Source organism: Cupressus sempervirens, chromosome 11 (assembly GCF_028749045.1).
Source record: "Cupressus sempervirens isolate cs-2001-9-10 chromosome 11, ASM2874904v1, whole genome shotgun sequence".
In the NCBI taxonomy this organism is placed as follows: Eukaryota; Viridiplantae; Streptophyta; class Pinopsida; order Cupressales; family Cupressaceae; genus Cupressus; species Cupressus sempervirens.
Genome location: NC_143128.1, coordinates 808995387 through 809009639, shown reverse-complemented (window position 1 = coordinate 809009639; position 14253 = coordinate 808995387).

Below are 14253 nucleotides of genomic sequence, written 5' to 3'. Positions count from 1 at the left end.
GCAAGGGAAAATCATCTTTTGGACAAGCTTTGTTAAGATCTCTAAAATCAGTGCAGATTCTGATGTCACCGGAAGGTTTAGTGACAGGGACCATGTTGGAGATCCACTCTGAGTAGTCAATAGGTCGGATAACCTTAGCAGCTAACATTCTTTCTAATTCAGCTTTGACTAATAATGCCACCTTGGGGTGCATTTTTCTAAGCTTTTGTCTGACGGGCTTGATCTTTGGATCAACTGCAAGATGATGAACTACAAGCTTTGGATCAAGTCCTGGCATGTCCTGATATGACCATGCAAATCGGCCAATATTCTCTCTTAAGACCTCAAAGAGGAGGTCAGCTTGGTCTTGTGATAGGGATGCAGCAATGTGAACAAGTCTGGGGATCTCTGAAGAACCAATGTTGACTTCTCGAGTATCCTCAATTAGAATAGAAGACACCTCTGGTCGATTATCTTGAGGAGGCAATGCTAAATCCTCATGTTCTTCTTGTGGCTCTGAATTTTCTTGCTGAGGGGTTCTCTTCGTTGCCTTAGCTAGTCTCAGATTCACCTTAGTTCCAGTTTTGGGTGTATCGGAACTAGGTTGGGGATTTTCTCCAAAATACCCCTTGGGATCTAGCTTGTAGATATAGGCAGAATCTAGCTTTGTTTTCTTGTGAGGAGTTTCAGCTCCCATGAATCTTAGAAGTGCCTCCTCTGATGTGAACTCATCGATGTGTATGACACTTGGTTGGTCCCAATCTATGAGTTGTGGATGGGCGAGTGGTAGGTCAATGAGGTGGATGGATAGTTCTTGGAGAACAGAGTCTCCAAGGGAGATTTGGTCTAGGATATCGTCGTAGGCTCTCTTTTCAACTTCCTCAGGAATGTCTTCAATTTCAACAAGGTTGCGGTGAATGTTTGAAAAAGCGTGACCGTTCTCATTGGTGCCCCCAGTTGTGGGTATGCCAAAGCCAAGACCTGACTTCGATTCCCACTTGTGTGCGTCGATGGGGCACTGCATGCCTCTTTCTTCTGGTCCTAGACCACCACCTTGATAGTTCCATTTTTTAGTGATGAGCTTATGTTCTTGGGGATACTTTTGGCTAAAGTGATCAAGGCATGCTTGATTTCTTTGAGGTGCATCCTTATGTAACCATTTGTTGATATCTGGAGTGAGCTCCTCATGAAGAGGGATTTTCAAGGATACAAAGGTTGTTGGGCCAAATTGTTTGTATCGAGGAGGTGGAATTTCCTTAGCTTTGTGATATGTCGGTCGTCCATGGGCATGTGGATCAAGTGGGAGTGCCCCGACAGCAAATGCATCTGACAGACTATACTCTCCACAACCTTTGTTATTGATCTTCACGGTAGACAGAGGCGAGGATGGTTTCTGGGTCATTATAAGTGTGGGATGAGCTGGCGATGGATGTGCCGATATCAATTCCAGGGCAATGGTTTGTATATGAGGCTTCAACCGCATTGCAGTAAGCAAAGGGTTCTGGATCGGCATGGATGGTTACCTCAGTGCCCTGATGCGGAAATTTGACGCACTGATGGTAAGTGGATGGAACGGCTTTCATGGCATGAATCCATGGGCGACCAAGGAGGATGTTGAATGGTAGGTTTAGATCAATAACATGGCAGAGTGTCTCTTGGATGACTGGCCCAACCTTGATTGGCAGCAAAATAGTTCCTTCTGTGGTTCTTTCCAAGTTGTCATAAGCTTTGATGGTGATAACCTCACTGATGATATCTGCCTCAGTATACCCAGCTTGTTTTATGAATTTTAGGGTGCAAATATTCAAGGCTGATCCATTATCTATCATTACTCTTTTCACAGCAAAGTTGGATACCATGATGGCTATGCGAAGCGGAAGGGTGTGATCTGGCTCGACCACAGGTATGTCGGTGGGTTTGAACGATAGGGCACATGAGGATGAGAGGTGTCCAACAAGATTACGAAAATCAGTAGCATTGATATCAGAAGGGACACGGGATTCTATGAGAGCACTGTCAAGGATGTTCTTGTACACAGGACTAGTGCGAAGAAGGTCTAAAATGGAGATTTGGGCTGGCATGTTCCCAAGGTGTTCCAAGATATTGTACTGACTTTTTGATGGAGCTGATGGTGTTGGTGTAACAGGTGGGCCTGCGATGTTAAATTGCGCTCTTCGAGTGGTGACTGCACACTCATTGTTTGGTCCTTGGATGTTGATAACATTGACGGAAGGCCCTTTCTCGGATATACAACCTATAAGGCTACCATAGTCTATATAGGATGAAGTGTGGTCATTGTTCTTCCCATGCTGTTGGTTTGGCTGACGGTTGTTGGTGTTGTTGTTGTTGGTTTGGATAGGTGCTTTTCCAAGATTTTGGTTGTGGTGTGGAGGAAAAGCATTTTGATAGATTTGTAAGCCTGCATTGGGAGAGGTTTGGGCACCAACAGTGATTTCCTTCCGATCAATGAGGTCTTGCACATAGTCTTTTAGTTTCATGCATCTGAGGGTAGTGTGACCTTTTACCCTATGAAATTTGCAGTACTCATTATCTTTGTACCATGCAGCTTTGGATTGGCTTGGGTCAATTTGCTGGGTAGGAGGAAATTTGATGAGGTTTTCTTTGACTAATTTCTCAAAAATGACATCCAATGGTTCACCAAGGGGTGTATAGTTTCTAGGTGTAGGTTGGAATCTAGGCTTTTGTCCTGCAGCTACATTGATGGCATTAGCTTGATTGCTAGACCCTTGGAAGTTGGGTCTTGGATTGTGGTTTTGATAGATTTGGTTATTCTGTTGTTGGTAGTTGATAGCTTGTTGATTTTTTAGTTGATATGGTGGGTTGGACTGGTTGTGAGAAGGGCCAACAATATTCACATGTCTGGTGTCAGTGACGCCATCTGTTGCAACGTGCTTGTTTTTGTTCCAATACCTAGACTTGTCATTGGAATGTGATTGATTTTGGTTGGCTTCCTTGTAAAGCTTGACCACACCATCTTTAATGAGTCCTTGCTCAAGGATCATTCCTTTCTCTTTGATATCTTTGTAGGTTTGCAAACAGTTCATGGTCATGTGGTGAGCCAAGCTAGGATGGGCATTATAAATAAACATTTTCACAACATGGCGTTCTGGCAAGGTGCAGGATATGCGGGTGGTAAGGGTTTGCCATCTTTGCAGGTATTCGGCAAGGCTTTCTCCACCTTTTTGCTTGGTGTGGACAAGATCAACTATTGATAGCTCTGTTTCAACAAGATGGGCATATTGGGCTACAAATGCCTCAGATAATTCAGCAAAGTTTTTAATTGTACCATAGGGGATTCTATAAAACCATTCAAGAGCTGGTCCAGCTAAGCTTTTGGGAAAAAGGCGCAAGAGGAAGACATCATTGTATGCTACATCCTGGCAGTGCATGTAAAATTCTTTGATATGTGTGACAGGGTCTCCTTTTCCTCTGAATTTGTCAAATTTGGGTACCTCAAAGTGTTTGGGAAATGGTGTCATGGTAATGGCTCTGTGAAATGGGTAAGGACACACATTCTCAAACTTGAATGTCTTCGGATCATTCCCTTCTTGGATGGCTTTTAGAGCTATCTTCATTTGCTCCCATTCTGAATTGATAGGTGATGGCTGGGGTGCCCCCAATGTAGGAGTGCCTTGAGGTAGGTATGTACTGGATGGGGCCACTGAATATGGATGGCTATGAGGGATTTGCTGATAGGGATTGTACATTGTTTGGGCAGCTGCATGGTGGATGACAGGTTGCTGAGGGGGAGGTGGCGCATATTGCTGCATGTGCTGTGAGGCTTGCTGTTGATATGTGATTTGAGGTTGGGATTGAGGAACATAAGCTGGCTGTGGGATAAATGGATTGCTTTGTGGAGGTAAGGTATAAGATGGTTGAGAGGCTTGGGGAAAGGATCGGGGGGCTTGTGGGGTTTGACCAATATATGTGGGTTGTGCCCCCATTTGGGATGGTATCTGCAAATAATTGGTGGCTGGCTGGGGTGGTGGATTACCTCCTAGAAGTGGCATTGAAAAGTAGTTGGTAATTGGAGGTAATGGATTAGTTGGTGGTGGAGGTGGTGGGAATTGAAAGCTTGGGAATGGAACTGATGGGGTTTGATAGCTTTGTGGTTGGATTTGGAAGCTTGGTAGAGTGGTGGCAGGGGCTGGGGTCACTTGGGAGCTTGGTAGAAAATTGGTAGTAGCTTGTGGGATTTGATAGCTTTGTGGAGTGAGGGTAGTAGCTTGTAGATTTGTGGCTAATGGTATTGAGCTCCCAAGACCTAATGGAAATGATGGGATTGTGTGTTGGGCTGCAGTGAACAAGCTGGGGGTGATGAAAGGTTGATTACTTGGCCCCATGGGTGGCATCCCTGTTGTATATTGCTGAGGTTGGCCAAAGATGCTAGCACTGATTTGGGAGATGGGTGGATTTGGAAGGCTGGGTTGGGGAGCAGCAGCAGCAATAGTGAAGGGGGTGAACGGTGAGCTGTTTTGGGTAAAGGGGGTTTGGAGCGGAGAGGTATGAACCAAGGATGGAGTGGTGGTGGCTGGGTTGGCTTGCGGCATGGAGATTTCAACTTGGGTGGATGATGGTATGTTTGGGTCTGTTGGATCATATGGATTGGCTGGAGGCTCTTCTTTTGGCATATATTGAGGATAATTTGGATCATAAGAGCCTATGGGTGGTGGTAGCTGCCCAAACAATGGGTGAGATGGATCTGATAATGGAGGGGGTCTTCCAAAGTCAAAGGTTCCTACATTTTCCCTTCGAAAATTAGCCATGATTGTCTCTTTGTTTTTGTCTATAATGGCATTTACCAATACTGCATTTCCTGGTTGGTTCATGAAAGCTTCAATGTCAGTACGTGATGGCATAGCTTTCTCTGCGCTGAAGGATGGCTGAGTGCTCAAGGGGGGTGAGGCTGTTTGATCCAAATGATAGGGCTCCATTGTTTCTTTCTTCTTGGCTAAGCGAGTGACGGGTGGCATGAAAAATGCTCCTAGGGATGAGATGCAATAATGCTAATGGATGCAAAAGGGGGAAGGCTTCTCTATGCAAATGATTTCCTAGGTTAAGGCAAAGCTATACGACAAAACCTAAGGAGGATTGGGTTGGAGATTCTAACTTCAAAGATATGTTGTCAAAGCACAAAAGGTCTGCTTTCCTATGTGTAAGCTTGGTGGTGATTGTGTCAACTTAAGGATAGACTGATGATCCTTTAGGAAGAACACGAGATTGACCACTTGTGGATCCCAACCTTTAGCTCAAGGTGATGAGGGATAACAAGTGACAAAGCTGGATCACCCTAGACAAAGCTCTGTCAAAGGGATAACCTTGGTGAGATTGATGGATTTGGAAGATTTTAGGAGTGGCAAACTTTTGGCAAAAGTGACAACAATTTTTAAGGCTTGGATGTGAGGTTTTGATTGCTGGCTAGATGGTTTGATTCTAAATGAGATGGATGAGCTAATAATGCTTAAGGGGATAACCTAAGATGGCTGGATTTTCTACAAAAATGACTCTAAAGTGAAGCTTATCCAAGAAGATGTGGAGAAACAAGGGTGTCTAATCATAGAAATCATGCCTAGTTGGTAAGGCATAAGCAGGATTAACTCCTGGATGTTGGCTAAATTTGATGGTGCGCTCTAACCAAGCCTCTTGAAGTGCTTCGTCGGTAGCTTTTTCCTCTACTTTGTGGAGTTTGGCAATTCGTGGGCTTGGTGTTATTTCTTTTCTCTTGGCTGAAAGTTATTGGTATGCTAGAGATGGTTTGAGTTTAACTTTGTGGAACTTCTGTTTGGGTTTGGGTTGCTCTGACATCAATTTCTGAATTTGCTTGGCTTTGAGAGATCTTGGTTGTTTTGCTTCAACTCATTCAACTTCTGGAATAGGCAGTGACTACGCTAAGTATGCCCTAAGCTAGGATTGACCAAGTTTGGCAAACATTCATTCAACAAATAAAAGATCAAGCAATAGATAGAAACAACTAGATAGAAGTTTTTGATTCTCAGAAAGTGATACTTGCGCCAAGGAGTGTGTATGTTCTACAAATGTTTCGATCAGTCACCTCAAACACATTAACATCCTAGATGGTTGTCTACAAGGCTGACAGTTGGTTTAGCTAAGGAGTCCTCGATATACCCAAGGTATGTGAGGCCCAAATCCGTAGATGAGACCAAAAAGATGTCACGCAGCCGAGAGGAGCGGTAACCCACTTCTCCTCTTTCACTTCTCAAGGGTATAAAGTTCCTTGAGGCTTAGCCCGAGTGACAAAATCTTGATCCCAAGAGAGGTGTCTTTCGATTCACCTCCCAATTCTTATACTCCGCCAGAACGCTGGAGTTGAGGTCGTCCAAGGGGTGATGAAATCCCCAAGCAGGCCTCCTAAAAAGAAACAAGGTTTTGGATCCTAATCTTATGCACCCAAGATGGCCTCGAAAGACGACAAGGGGAGAGAAGACTTGGATGACCTTGGGCTAAAAAACACGCTTGTTCTTTTACCAACTGACTCTTATGTGTGCTAATCTAGACTTTGCAAGCACTCATGTTTAAGAGACAATGTTCAATTCCAACTTGAAGTGCCAACAAAAGTAAATCGATCAAAGAATGCAAACAATAAGAAGAGTTAGGGTCAACAAAAGAAAACTCGCGCGCCCAGAGGCCCTCCACGTCAAGTATCGATTAATTTTCTTTAAGGCATTCAAGATTGAGTGTGAGTTTGTTTTAAGCCCAAAACAAAAGTGTGTGAGATTCGATTTCAAGCGCGCGCCCAGAGGCTCTCCACGTCAGTTGTTGTTCAATTTTAGTGCCCAAACTTGAAGTGTGATCGATTTAATCTAGAGTTTTGATCATTTAAGAATTTTGATAAAGTTAAAGCAAACATTCAAAGACCAAGTGAGTGAGTTAGATTGTGGAACATTTAACACCTTTTTCAAGTAGACCCATCCCCATAAATGGCGCTGAGATTGCAACCAATGGTTAATATTTGATGGGTGATTAGAAAAGAGGTGAGTCCAAGGAACTACTCAAATTGATTTTTGCAAATTTGTATTTTAACTTAACAAGGTTTTTTAAATGTCCAAAAATCAAACTTTACCTAGATTGCATGTGGAAAAGAGATTTGTTTTGTTCAATTTTTAGAAGCTCCAAATGAAGTGTTTGATATTGCAATAGTTAATTGATCCTTAGAATTCAAGATTGGATTTGTTGTTTTAACCATGCATTCAAGGAAAATTTTATTTTAATCCATAGCATTCAAGAGTGATTTTAGCAACATGCATTCAAAGAAAAGTGGTTAAACATTCAAGTGTTTTCTTTTGAGCATTCAAGATTGAGATTTTGTGTGTTGTTTTAAGAACTTTGAAGTGCTTTGTTTTAACCTTAGATCATTCAAGATTGTTTTGGACTCAAAAGTGAAAATGACTCTTTGGACTTTGGTTTTCATTCAAGATTTTGTGTTCTAGTTTGCATATTTTAAGCCCAAAAATGATATTCCTAGATTGTTTTGATGCATGAAAATCCTAAGAAACATTCAAGATTTTGCAATAAGACATTTGTTTGGAACAAATAACAAAGCTTTTAGGACAATTTTTGGCAACCATTTTAGGACTCTTAGTTTTTATGAGATTTTTTTAAAAGAACTTTAGTGTGCACTTAGTGTTGATTTTGAACCTTTTGAAATGGAAACTTGAAGTTCTTTTTAAATTCCCAAAAATGAAGTGTTCCTAATTTTGCATGAATGTATCTAAAACCTTGATGTTGCAAGGATGCAAATGATTAGATTGGTTTAGTTTCACTTGTTAAATTTTTTTTTCTTTTTTGCAAATTTTTAATTTTTCAATGGATTTAAGTATGATTTGGGGGTTCATTTTAAGCACTAAAAAGAAGTGTGTATGATTTTGCTTTCTTAAAAAAAAATGGCCAAGATCTCCCACAAGAAGAAGAAGAAGAAGTAGATGGAATAAGAAGAATATAGACAAGAAGAAGAAGAAGAATTTCAAGTTCTTTGTCCACCTATAAGCTTGAAAAATCTGCAAACACTATGAGATAGATTATGAGTTCCTTTGTCTTCTTCATGCTCATGTGGACCTACAAAACCAATTTATACAATCTTACCAATCACAAAAACAAGAAAAATTAGCCAAAATCAGCAAATGACATACAAAACTTGACTAAAAAAGCTAATGAAGATGACCCATGCGGGGTCCCGCCGGGCGTGCCAAAATGTATATGAGAAAATGTTAGTATGCTAATAGAAACCAAATTTAAATAAAGCTTCTACAAACTAAACAAAATTCATAAACTTCAAGATAGACTAAGATGAGCTCTTAATTGAAAATATGAGCCATTAATGGGCTCTCTCAATAAGAAGCTCTCTTGTTGAGTAGCTTTGTCTAAATAGATAGGATGTATGCTCAAGCTTTATGCTTCAAAAAGGGCTTCAATGGATGATTGTAGATTTTTGGTGTGGATAGATGGCTTTAGTATGGATTTGGCTCTCAAAATAGCATTATAACTTTACTTCATGGATTGTGTTATTTTGCAAAGGGGAAGGATCCAATTTATAGGCAAGAGGCTTGAGGGTTTGAGGGCTAAGATGCAAGGATGGGAAAAAGCTTATGGAGGGCTCAGATTGCATGAGAGGAGAGCACATGGATTGTGCTTCCTTATAGCCAATCAAGGAGTGACACATGTCACATGGTGAGAGGATGGAGGAAAGGGGAAGGATGAGTCAAAAAAGGAGGCTCAAGGGATAAAATCTTCATAAAGACCCTCATAATGACTTGTAAGAGCAATAAAAGGGCTTGTAAGAGTCATTTATGGCCTAGTGGACTTCATAAAGTTTTATGGTTGAGATATTTTGAGGGTGATGAGAGCAAATTCAACTTGGACTTGATTAGAAAAGTTTTAAGCTTGCTTAGGCTTGTGCAAATGATTAGAGGATGGATTAGGATGGTTTAGGATTAGCTTAGGGATAGGCAAGTGGATGGCATTTAATGAGGGTGGGTGAAGGAGGAGATATTTGTTAACTTTGGCTTGGGTTAGTAAGTTTTAACCCATGTTTAGGGAATGTGACAAGGTTAGGAGGGGATTAGGATTAGGTTTAAAGACATCTTCTAGAAGAGTCTAGATTTTGGAGGAGGATAAAGACTTTCTAGAATAGTCTAGAATTTCCTAGGATGAGGATGAAGACTTTCTAGAAGAGTCTAGAACTTCTTAGGATGAGGATAAATTAGATTTTTAGGAAATAAATAAAGTTTTATTTATTTCAAGGGTTTGGGTTGAGGAGATATTTATTAAAACTTTTTTAATAAACATGAGGATTAATATTTAATTTTAATTAAATATTTTGAGTTGGGATTAGGGGTAGGAAATGATGGGATTAGCCTTTAATCAAAATTAAAGAAGGATTAGAAGATTTTGGAAGAGGTTATTGGTCATAAGGAAATTGGCCAACTTTTGGGAAAAAAATAAATTTTTTATTTAATTTAGGATTTTTGGTCAATTTATTAATTAAATAATTAATAAATAAGGAAATAATGTTTAAATAAGATTTAAACATTTTTGGGAGGGATTCCTTAATTAAATATTTTTAATTAAGATAAAAGGATTTAATGGCATAAAAATTAATTAATTAATTAATTAAATAATTAATTAATTAATAAATGATGATGTCATCGGGAATTTTTCAGAAAATAAAAATACTTTATTTTCTAAAGGATTTTTAGGTGTCTACACTCAATAGTCTTTCGCAACTTGTAGAATTCCATTTCAAGTTCTTTCCTCAAACCTATAAATCTTCTCTTTCAAAGAACAGAGCTCTAATACCAATTGTTGGAATTACAATAGGAAAAGTAAACTTCTATGGGTGGGGGGGCGAGGGTGTGAATCAATAGTTTAAATTTGAACCCATAAAAATTTCACCACACATCAATCTCATGCATTCAATGAGTAAACTAAAATAACATGTAAAGCATATACATCTAAATTATGTAAATATGTAAGCATTCACACACATAACACCAGATATGATTACCTAGAAACCCTCCAAATGAGAAGGTAAAATTGGGGTGGGGATGACACCCACAAATCTTCACTACTATAATAATAAAGTGTATCCGATGAAGGTTACAATGTCTTGATCACGAGTCATGATCTACCTTGTGAAAGATCTACCCTATTAAAGGCTTACAAAGACTATTAGGTCTCATCTTATTAGAGGATTTCAACACCTTGCTAGAAGTGTGCCTTGTTAAAGGACTTTAACTTACAACTAACTTACAACTAAGTAAGCACCCTATTAAAGGATTTCATATAGCCTATTAAGACTACTCTGTTAAGAGATTTTGATTGAAATCACCTGTTAGAATGTCTTAGCTTTAATCCTGCGGTTAGTACTTGCTTTCCTGATAACCTCTAAACACTTCTCTTCTTGATCCTTCTCGATCTAATGTATTTATATTGTATACTCTTCTCTATCCTCTATTCTACTCTAGCTAATTTTGTAATGTACTTTCACTTAATAACTTCTAAGTCACCATGAATGCTCTATTTTCATATGAAAACTTCTTTCTTAGCTCCTTCTATTCCTTACATACTCATAGAGAGTTTAGGGTTTCATCCTCCTTAAGAAGACTTAGTGACTTAAGGTTAGGTATGAATCTATGGCTAAGAGTCATCCATTTTGCCACTTAATCCTTCCCATTTTCTGATTTATTGCATGTTATTGCATAGGGAATCCAAGTAGAGATTCATCCTTATCTCCAAAATATTGAAATTCAATCTTAAATTAGCTCAAAAATGGTTTACACAGTTGTTTGTACCATTACAAACAAATATTTCAAAACTGTGTCACTCAGCATTTGAAGTCTCTGATGCTTAGCATGCATTAATCTTTTTGCTATGACTTAGCACCTGCATTTCTCAACATCCACTATTTACTCAGCTCTTATGTCACTTGGCATATACTGTCTGCTTGGCACTTGAGTGACTCGACACATGAGTGGCTCGACACTCACTATGACTCAACATCTTCTATGGTTTTCTCGGCATATGTTACTTGTTTAGCATGGACTAAGTAAATAACTTAAGTGTTTTGACACTCACTTGTCAAAACCAATCTAAGATCAATAGTTTGTACATCACTATTTCATGAACTTGTATCTCCATACCACTGTCTTCATTGTTGGAATTGCTTTAGCATCTTCTTTATCTATCTTTGCAACCATCCATTATATTAGTGCTTAGAAACCCCTTTGATTGTCTTCTATGTCCTTTTAATCTCATTTAAATTTTATGACAATCTTCAATTGACAAGGAGAAAGTAACCATCCAAGAAAAATGAAAGCTTCTCTTAAAAGACTCTTTTCTTGAAGCTACCGTCCTTTACATGATAGTCATTTTTTGGACATCTTATATCTACAAGTCATTTATCTTTAGCTTTCATTAAGATCCACTACTATAGATTATGTCAAAGCTATTCACTATTATATTGGAATCTTATTTTCAAATCTTGACTATTATTCTTGATTAGTATTTTGCAACAACATAACACTATTATCCTCTTTCTATCAAAGCACTACTCTTGGCACCACAAACTACTCACTGCTTATCTATTTTTTATGAATGCTACTGGAGATCATGGTTCTTTACAAGTGAAATACACACACATCTTTTGTCTTGTACATTTGGTCGTGGTGATCTTCTTTGAAATATGTCATCTTAGCATATGCACTGATGTTCCTCAATTGAAAGCTATTGGTATTGCATTTGAAACATCATATAAAACTTTGTTATTGCAAGAAGATCCTATCTCTTCCATCATGTAGCTACTCCTTAATTTTTACAAACCCATTGTTCCAATATGAACAACTGATACTAAGTTGTACTTTCTCTTTTATGAAGTTGTTGTTATTGGCATACCCAATGCCACTAACTTTACATTGATCTCTTCAAAGTTCATATTACCATAAGGGGGTTATTCAAGACTTTTAAAATATAGCATGACATTTAAACATTGAATGCTCCTTGAGAAGTAATGAGTATATTACAACCACAAAACCTTTGTGACAATGAAAAAGCATGTGACCAGGGACTTATTTAATGAAGGAGATTTCATTGATTATAGAGGAAACCAAGAAATATGGTTTTTGAGTATCAAGGTTTAGATCAAACACTATATCATATTGTCAATTTGTTGCACTTGATACTCCTCTTCCTTAATGGAACCCAATTTTCTGTTTTGGCACCACAAATTTGATGACTCCTTCAAATCTTGTGCTCTGTTAATGAACTCTTCATTCTATTATGGTGGTATGCTATTTGTCACTAATGTTCTCATTTATTAATGACCATTCTTCTTGATGATAGGGCATTTATTTGCCCTCTATGCCGCTATTCTAGAAACTGGATATGCTATTCTTGATAGTTGGCATTAAAATGCTTAAAACAATAGTTAATCATAAAATTTGTAGCTTCTTTGATATCAAGAAAATTGTTCATGAGATCAAACTAGTTGTTTCCTCCTTGTTTACATCAAGTAAGATGAGCTTATTAGACTGTTCATTCATCCAAGCTTAAACTTTACTACTTAGCAAGTTATTGTAAATCAACATGCAAGCATAACACATGAAAGATCAACACATAACACAATGATTTACATGGAAACCCAATTTGGGAAAACCCACCAGTAACATGTTACTCAATTCTCACTCTTTTGAAGTGATGCCCTATGAAAGGCTTGCCCTATTAAAGGCTACAACACAATGTTAAATGTGACCCAGTTAAAGGATTTAACCACCCTATTAGAAGTGGGCCTAGTTAGAGGACTTTAGAACATTCATTTGGAATGCCACCCTATTAAAGGATTTACAAATGGCTATTAAACCAACCTAAGTCCATAGGATTTTTACCCTAGCTGATATAATTGCTAGCAAGTAACAATAAGGGGTTTTGGCCTGATTTCGATTCATAAATTATCTTGCAAATCTCAGATCACAGTTCAACTCATAACATTGCCTCACTTTCAGTCTTTGCAACTCTGACAACTTGTCCTCCTTTCAAGCTTTGTCTCCTTGAGTCTTCATGCTCGATGTACCAGTGCAATCTCCTCTATGACCACTAATGGAAGTAGAGTCTCTGTACTCTATTCTTCCTTCTTCTAGATGCCTTCTTCTTGACATGCTTCAACCACTTCACAATTTGGCACACTAGTAATTCTAGCTTCTTGGCCTGTGACTCCTTAAATATAAGTCTAGAATTGCTTTTCCTGCTCGATTCTTCACTCCTTTAATTTCATTTTGAATGGATTAGGTAGGATTCATTGAATCTAACCCTTATCTTGTTTCTTCTAGAAACATCATGAATAATCCTCTTGAATTCACCTAAAAATGGTTTACATAAAATTCTATACCACCAACTCATCATCCTTATCCTCCATTTGGTTCACAAAATTCAAGATTTGGTGAATCTTTGAAATTTCACATAATGTAATAGCTCAACACTATTGGAATTTTGGTGCTCAGCACATACTGTGTTACTCAACATCAACTACATTTTACTAATGCTCGAAATCTCTTGTGGATTCACTCGACATCCACTAAGTTTTGCTGATGCTTTACCCCTATTGTGGATTCACTTGGCATCCACTAAGTTTTACTGACACTCAGCACCTATTAATTTGCTCAGCACCTAAACATGCTTGTCTCCTTCTGTATCACTTGGCACATACTAGGTTTTTCATTTTCTCGGCTCCAACTAAAAATTTTCTTGGCTTGAACTAGCTTGCTCAACACTTACTAATGAACTTAGTTAAGCTTTGTAGTCAACTTTCTGGTAACTTATTTTTCTAGTGTTTCTAAGTAGGGCCAACCTCTATATCTTCAAGTATATTATCAATACATCATTTTACTATTTTCTTAACTAATCCTTGTACTTCACTACAATACCATAACTCAACCTTTCCCTTAGGTTCTTTTGTTACATCTTGTTGATTAAATCTTCTTCATCAATCAACTACGTGATAGTACTTGGATCTTATAAGCAATCGTCATTCCAACAAATAGCAGGTTTGACATCAATGACAAAATAATGATTTAAAACATTCTTTATCAGCAATCTTCCTTCTTTGCAACATTCTCCCTTTTTGCAATTAATCTTCTTCTTACAATGATCTTTTCAATCAGATTTCCAACAATCTCCCTCTTTGGCATTGATGGCAAACCAAACTGATCAACCATCAAACCAAATTGATTAACCAAGTTATCAAAA